The following is an 8,545-nucleotide window of genomic DNA, read 5'->3' as shown; positions in this document are numbered from 1 at the left end:
TATCAAGTGTCAAACGAATACAAATAACAATACTTAATACAAGAGCAATAAACTAAAACAACTAATCCTCAATGACGTCTACTACATGTTGAGATCCTATAGTTGAATGAAACATCAATGAGTTGAATTCTTGCATGCATCTACGGTCTTTGCCATGAACGAGCTTCACGTGTGTAATATGTACTCCATTGTGGTGCAATAGGAGATAGGAGATAACCGTCCTTCAAATACATGTATCACAAAAAAATGGTATGGTTGAGTTAGTTAACAAATCAATTAATGTTTACAATACTAAAAAGTCTCTTAAGTAGATATTGTTTACTTGCACAAAGTGATTCTCATTAACAAATTCAATTACAATAAGGTGTTGTTGTGCCACAAATGGTGTGAACTCCTAAGCAGAAAAAAAAGTCAAACTTTAGAGCATAGATAAGGAAACCAAGGCAACATTATATCAACTAGCAATTACATAACCCATGTCAGAATAGTCATCCACTTGTCAATGAATGCTATTGGGCCAGACTAAATATACAAAGAGTCTAATAATTTAACCAATATGTCTTATGTGCCAAACAACTCAATATATTGAGAATTCCATGTTTGAAGTTTCCGAATTAGGTTTTTTTCGAATTAGAGCTCATGATTCCTCACCTTGACCTAGTAAACCTATAATTGTCCTGTAACCATAATTTCCATCAAGTCTCACATCAATAATTTTTACGATGAACTAGTGCAATGGATCGGGAAATTCCTCCATTTAAGAGACTTTTTTGTCCACTTTTTGTTACTATCTTTGCGAACCACACTTGTAGTTTCCGAACTACCAACTATCGTGTTCATTTCATTGACTTGCTCCCACATTAAAGGTGCACATTTGGTGGATTTTACAAACTTCGGTGCAACTTTTTTTTTTAACTTTTTATGGAGGGGGACACATTGAAGTAATATCCATCAGGCCTCCCAGGTTAACCATTTTAGACCCATATCTTGCTGTAATTTGTTATACAAGATTGTATCTAAAATTCTGGCCAACCGCATAGCCCCAGTGCTTGAGACTATTATTGGGGAAAGTCAAACTGCTTTCATTAAGAACAGAAAGATGATGGACAACATCTTCTTAGTTCAAGAGATTTTGCGCAAATATGCCCGGAAAAGATCCTCTCCGAGATGCCTCCTGAAAATTGACTTGCATAAAGCTTATGATTCCATTTCCTGGGAATTCTTGGATTGGATGCTTAAGTCCATTGGCTTCCCAGCCCAGTTTTGTACTTGGATCATGGAATGTGTTTCTTCCACTTCCTTTAGTGTGGCAGTCAATGGATTCATTTATGGTCACTTCAAAGGGCAGCGGGGTCTTAGACAAGGGGATCCTCTCTCCCCTTATCTATTTGTGCTCTATTTGGAGTACTTTTCCAGAGATATGAGTAGCCTCAAGGATGATGCCAATTTTAAATTTCATCCCAACTGTGCAAGTATTCAGCTATCTCATTTGGCTTTTGCAGATGATATTATGCTTCTATCTAGAGGAGATATCCCTTTTGTGTCAACTATGTTTGCCAAGCTTCAACACTTCTGTAGGGTTTCAAGGCTTTCCATCAGCTCTGATAAATCTGCCATATACTCAGCCGGTATTAGGCCTCATGAGCTTTCTCATATTCAGCAGCTTACTGGATTTAGCTTGGGTAACTTCCCTTTCAGATACTTGGGTGTTCCCCTTTTATCATCTAGATTAAATGTATGTCATTATGCTCTCTTGCTTTCCAAGATTACTGGCCTAATTCAGGGATGGAGCAAGAAGTCTTTATCTTATGCAGGTAAGTTAGAGTTGATCAGAGCAGTTATTCAAGGAATTGTGAATTTCTGGATGGGGATTTTTCCTTTGCCACAATCTGTTTTGGACCGGATCAACGCTTCGTGCCGTAATTTTCTGTGGGACAAAGAGGATATTGGCAAAAACAAGCCCTTGGTTGCTTGGTCAGTAGTTTGTTCTCTGAAAAAAGAAGGGGGTTTAGGCCTTTTTAATCTCAAGGACTGGAACCTTGCGCTTCTTTCCCGTATCCTGTGAGACTTTCATTGTAAGAAAGATTCTCTATGGGTTCAGTGGGTTCACCATTACTATTTCAAAGGGAGCGATGTGTGGAATTACAATACTTCTTCATCAGATTCAGTTTTGATAAAGAAAATCATTCAAATAAGGGACTTTATTATCTCTAAAGAGCTAAGTACGGAAGAGGCAAAAAAGAGGATTCAATCTTGGAGCACCAATGAACAATTGCTTGTTGGCAAAGTCTATGAATACATTAGAGGTGTCAAGCCTACTGTTAGTTGGTGTTCTGTTATATGGAACACAGCAATCCCCCCTAAGATGTCTTTCATTTTGTGGCTTGCTAAAAGGAATCGGCTGCTTACTCTTGACAAAGTTGCTTTTTTGAACAAGGGTTCCCTCTGTCCTTTATGTTCAAATGAGCCTGAGTCAAATGTTCATTTGTTCTTTTCTTGTAAGAAATCTCTCCAAGTTTGGGCTCACATTCGTGATTTGGATCCTTTCCGCAGGCGTTTCACTTCTTTACAGCGCATTACTAACTCTTTAATTAGGGGCAGATCCACATCAGGTGTTTAAGGAAAATTACGTTGTCTGGCTATAGCAATTACAGTCTACTGCATCTGGTTGTCTAGGAACAAGCTGATTTTTGAAGATTATCAATTTTCTGTAATAGAGGTTATTAGCAAGATTAAGTTTCTTATGTATAGACAAGTGCACCTGTTGCATTTGTTTTAGCATCTTGATATAGGTCTTCTTGTATTAGGGAGAATTTTGATTTTCTTTAACTGCGGGGTATGCCCCGTTTATTATTGTATCATTTTGGGTTTAATATAATTTACATTTTTTCCCAGAAATGCAAGTTCATGGACCTTATTCTTCAGTGTCATTTTTCTACCCACTTCAAGCTGTGAAAATCCCTTTAACAATGCATCAACCTCATTTGTGAGAGTTAAGCCCCCCCTCCCCCTAAAGAATCACTTGCAGTTGTACCACTAATGGATAACATCTTCTAATGCACACAAATGGACGACAAGGATATTGAGCCACTGATATGGCTATACCTAGCAAGTTTATAGGCACATGATAGACCGTGAGTAGTTCTGAGTGTCTAATCATAAGCAGAATTGTCAATACCAACAATTGCAGAGCGCTTCAACTCATTTAAGATAAAACTTTGTGCTTGTGTTGAAACAAAACCTCGTAGTCTCTTGTAAAATGGTGTATTAAACCAATGGTCAATCACGTTGATGATTTTCTAAAACAACACCTTAAGTTCAGCACGTTGCAATATAAGCATGTTATTCATTACATCCTTACAAGTACACAAATCTCTCATGTTATCACAAAGCAACCTCTTTAGTCTTGCATGTGCACCTTTAACCCTATAAAGAAGTTTAATGTAATGTCAACAGAAGATACATAACCAAAAAATGTGAAACAAGTTAGTAACTTAAAAGATGTACCTATTAGTTTTTGTCTTTCCAAGATGCATAACACAATTAATCCATGCTTGTACAAATCTCTCCTTATGATGCAAAAATCATGTATAACAAACATACTCTTGAAATGTTGAATAACGTGCAAACATATTTGTAAAGCTTTTCAATTGTTTCTCATATACAATTGAATTCACCAAGTTTGCCCAAACATCCATCACATCCTCCTAGTCTTCTATCTTAGTCATGAGCATATTGCATTTTGCTCTGACATTCTTAGAAATATGGAATTTATGTAAAAGGTTGGTTGAAGAAGGAAAGACAACTTCCAATGCATTCATCTAAGCAAGATCTCTATCAATGAAAATCACCTAAGGCAATACATTATCTTTCACAAACAATTTTTTGACCTTATTTAAAGTCCATTCAAAATTGTCCTTCCTTTCATATTGTAAATAAGTAAATGTAACAGAAAAAGTCATTTCGCTTGAAGTTACACCAACAATTTCCAACAAAGGAAGATGATATTTTTTTTTATCTTGTAAGTAGTATTACAAATCAACACTGTTGGGAATGAATTTAATAGCTTGATGGAATTTCGATGAGACCACATTATCTCTTTGACAACATCTTGAGTGTCCACTCTTTTGAACCAATATACATACGGATTGTGTTCTATCAACTTCAGTAGATGTTGTACCTCTTTTCTTAAACCTTTTTGTTCATGCCGATATCTTTGTCGCTCATTGTATACAGTCTTAATGGTGGTTACATTTTTTTCATCTTGATCTTTGATTGTAAACAAAATTTGATCAGGCTTCACCATGTTTTTGGTCATTTGACTAATCATAGTTTCTTCTCCACTACTTAAATGACCAATATACACATGTCCCAACAATGTTTCACTAACTTTATGGTTATGAACACTACAATTAACAAAAAGTTTTCAACCTACCTCATTTGACAAACTTCCCCTTTAATTTAAACGGGCACCCACACTTTCTAGTTCTAGTGCTTTTGTAGACTAACTTATCCTTGTATTACTTGTATGTTTTTTTCCATTTTTGTAACCCACTATAACATAGATTTTCCTCCCATTTTCTAACCTATGAATGATAAGAACAAATCCAAGAGTCTTCCACAAATCTCGAACCTAGTGCAATAAATCATCTCGATTTTCAAAAACCTTAAAAATAAAATATTTTTCTTCACTTAAGAAACACATGCATACACAAATATAAAATCAATCGTCAACTAATCAGCACACCTCATCAGTCGTGAAATGATTGGAAAAGTCAGGGTAATCATGTGGGGGGGGGGGGGTCAATGTCAACCCATTGTTAGGATCTTCATGCTAATTTCCCAAACCATCATGATCTATATGCATTTTATCTTATTAATATGCAGACATTTCATCCGATTGATTGAGATGGTAAAAATCATTTTGGTTATTATCATACATGTTTCAAAAAACATGAGGCAGTGCAACTTCATTAGAAAGAAATTTATCCCAATCCTTCTAACATTTTAACAATTTAAAAGATCAAATAAGTCTTACAATGTGAATTATCGATTCCAATATTGAAATTTTTGGATATATACAAAAAAATACGAACCATCTCATCAACTACGTTTTGCTAATAGAGAAATCCTAATCCTATTCACTACAAAGAACCATCATGAAAAATTAGAAATATGGCACAAAAATATTCCAGCAAGGAAAACCAAAAAAATAATACTAAACAAAATTACGATTCCATTGTGTGTCTCGAAAATAAAAAAAATAAAATCATGATTTTTTTGTGTAAAAAAAACTACCTAAATAAAATGTGGTCTGACGAGAGAGAAGATTATAGGTGGAGAAGTGATGGAGAAATGAGAGAGAAAGAGAGAAGGATGGGGTGTTGTGAAAAAAGGAAAGAAAAAGGATAAAATGGTCAAATTGCTATGGTTGGTAGTGTCAATAGCAATTTTGGTAATGACAATAACAATGCCCTTATAAGACTTGTGATGCCCAGATTGAACCGTGCTAACTTTTCAACTATTTTACCTAAGATAGTATTTGTTTATTATCAACATAAAATCTTAAAAAATGCTAACAACATATTTCTTTGGCTTAAATATGTTTTTAATCCTTTAAATTTGAGATACTTTTTGTTTTGATCTACCAAATAAAAAAAATAAATTCACTTTGACAGACTTAAAACAACATTTCATAAAATTGAGGGACTAAAAAGATTAAATTTTTAATTGAGGGGTCAAAACCAAACTTATCTTAAATTTAAGGGACTAAAAATATATTTAAATTTATTTTTTAAAGTACTATTTATTATTAGTTAAAATTTTATATAAATATATTAAATAAATGATTTTACTGGATTTCATTTTGTATTTAATTAGTCATAAATTTCATATTTAGCAACAATAAATAAGTGTATAAAAAAGCATGTTGGTATATTTTTTTTTTAAAAAAATTATCAGAGACCAGTTGAATGTTAAATAGTACCCTACACACCTCGAATATCAATTACTTTTGCATTGAAATAACCAAATGAGTTCGATATCATGAGTTAATTTTCATAATTAATTTATTTTTAGCAAAGACTCGTTGGTGAGTTAGACCTGATTGCTTAATTTGTCCCACTTAATCTGCAATCAAAAGTTGGTCAATTGATTTAAACTCGTTGGTTAGGTTTTATAAATTTTATTATTGAAAATTCTAGAATTGATTAATTTGCCAATTCATTAATTAATTCACCCGTAAGCAAAGTGGAATGTTGGTTAAACCCATTTTTTAAAAAATGAAATGCATTAAACTTGTTCTATTTTGGACAAGTCATTTGCAAAGCAAGAAGGATTGACCTGCATTGCTCTCCGTATTTTTGTATTACTTTATTTTATTTGTGATTGTGTATTAATTTTCTTGTCAAAGAAGAAAAAAAAATAATGATATATTTAAACCGTAGCACATATATCTTTATTCAGTGCCACTTCAGCATTACTTTCCAACCTTATCTCTAACGTGACCATTAGGGAACTTAATTAAGTTTACAATTCTCCAAGAATTAGAACACCCTACTCTTATCACTTTCGTCATGTGAATGTACAGAAGGGATTCTGAAATGGTCAATAAATCCCATGAAAGAATTTGTCATTTCTGTTTTGAGAAGTATTATTATTGCTTTTCTCTTCTTTTTATTCATTAACATTGTTTCATTTTTTTTTATCTTAAAAATAACCTAAAGTGTACTGATGGGGTTTTATCCGGCCAAAAGGTTAATCTTTGGCAATATTGTAAATTAAGGTTTTAATTTCTGCTAAAAATGTATCCATATTTAAGGGTGTATTGGATTAAGATTTTAAAAGATTATTTTAGTATAAAAAAATCTTGTAAATTTTAAATATTGTCTAGAAATATTATGACTTATGAAATTTTTTTACAAGACTTTTATGATAATTTAAATTTTAATGGGTTTATATTATGAGAATTTAAAAGATTTGAAAGGACTATATAGATTTATAAGATTTGAAAGGATTATGTGAATTTTTAAAAACGCATTCAAAATTATAAGAGTTGGTGAAAAAAAATAATAAGAAATGATGAGGTTTGGATAAAAAAATAAAATCAATATAATTTTTTTAATCTTTTAATAGTTATATTGATTCTACCTTTATGTTCTTCTATACTAATCTTTCTTGCAATAGTATCTTCTCATTCTTACTTTTGGATTTGAAAAATAGATTTAAAATTATACGATACTTTTCTGGTTTTTTTTAATTACTACAATTATTTCATGATAAATCTAATGACATGTTTAAATGGGGTGGAGGGTGATAGTCACGAAAACATTGATTTAATTTAGAAAGCAAAGGAAAAAATGCAAAGGGAGGAGTATATTTGACATTTTTATTCCAAAAGAATAGGAGAAATATATATGACACACACATCTTGAAAAATATTAAAGAGAGAAGAGAATACGTGTGATGAGAGAAAAGAAAGTCTAATAACAAATAGAAAAAGAAAGAAAAAAAGTCTAACAAAATTTCAAGGGTTAGGGTGAGATTGTTTAATAGATGTTTTATACTAAAAAGTATAATGAAATCCATCAAAATCCTTCTTAAAAAACAATACATTGAAATTTGTATATTTTTTAATACCAAAAGAATTTTTATATATGTTATAGAAAATCTTAATTGAATATCACTAGATTTTGTTGTCTTTCTTAAAAAATCTAAAAGTGTTAATTGAATACCACAAAACTTGTTTATACTATTTAAAAGTTTGATTGAATACCACAAGTCTTTTAAAATTCTAATCCAATACACTTCCTAGTGTTCTAGTGTCATAAATAGTATTATACTAATTAAAATACATAGCATCGTAGAACTTACCCTTTTTTAAAGAATTTACCCATTAAAACACTAAATCCATCACATTATACACTTTACCTTATTTTATTTTTCGGTTTCCTGCTTGATCCTCTTTCAAAGAAAATTTTAATTTGTTTGAAAACTAATAAATAATAAGCATTTGCTATCAGCCATTGGCAAACCATGGTAGACAACATGGCTATGACGTGTCTCTAGTGAATAATTAGAAAGTTGTATTTTTTTATTTTATTGGAGTGGGCTTTGAACCTAATAGGTACCTTAACTTTAAATAGACATTCTTAGGTGCAAACGAGGGTTATGCATCATTGAGCTTTGAAAGGCAAAGAGGTCAAAGACATTGGGTGACAACTTTCATGCTTTGGAATTCATCTTTCGTTGTCTCTTTGTCAATTGTTTCTTTCTTATGGCTATAAGTAACTAATTCATTCCTTGTTGGAGTTTGATGTAATTGGATCTCGTTCTATGTAATTACTACATATTTCTATTTAATTAAATATTTTTATTGTTTCTCTTCCATATTTATTGTTTGCTTTTAGCTTGATCACGTAAGTGCATGACTTTTGTATTTGATTGTAATCGGAAAATTGATCACGTAAGTGCATGACTTTTGTATTTGATTGTAATCGGAAAATTCAATTGAATTGCAAACTGAAGAAAACAACCAATAAAAATT

Source organism: Glycine max, chromosome 1 (genome assembly GCF_000004515.6).
Source record: "Glycine max cultivar Williams 82 chromosome 1, Glycine_max_v4.0, whole genome shotgun sequence".
In the NCBI taxonomy this organism is placed as follows: domain Eukaryota; kingdom Viridiplantae; phylum Streptophyta; class Magnoliopsida; order Fabales; family Fabaceae; genus Glycine; species Glycine max.
This window is presented reverse-complemented; position numbering follows the sequence as displayed.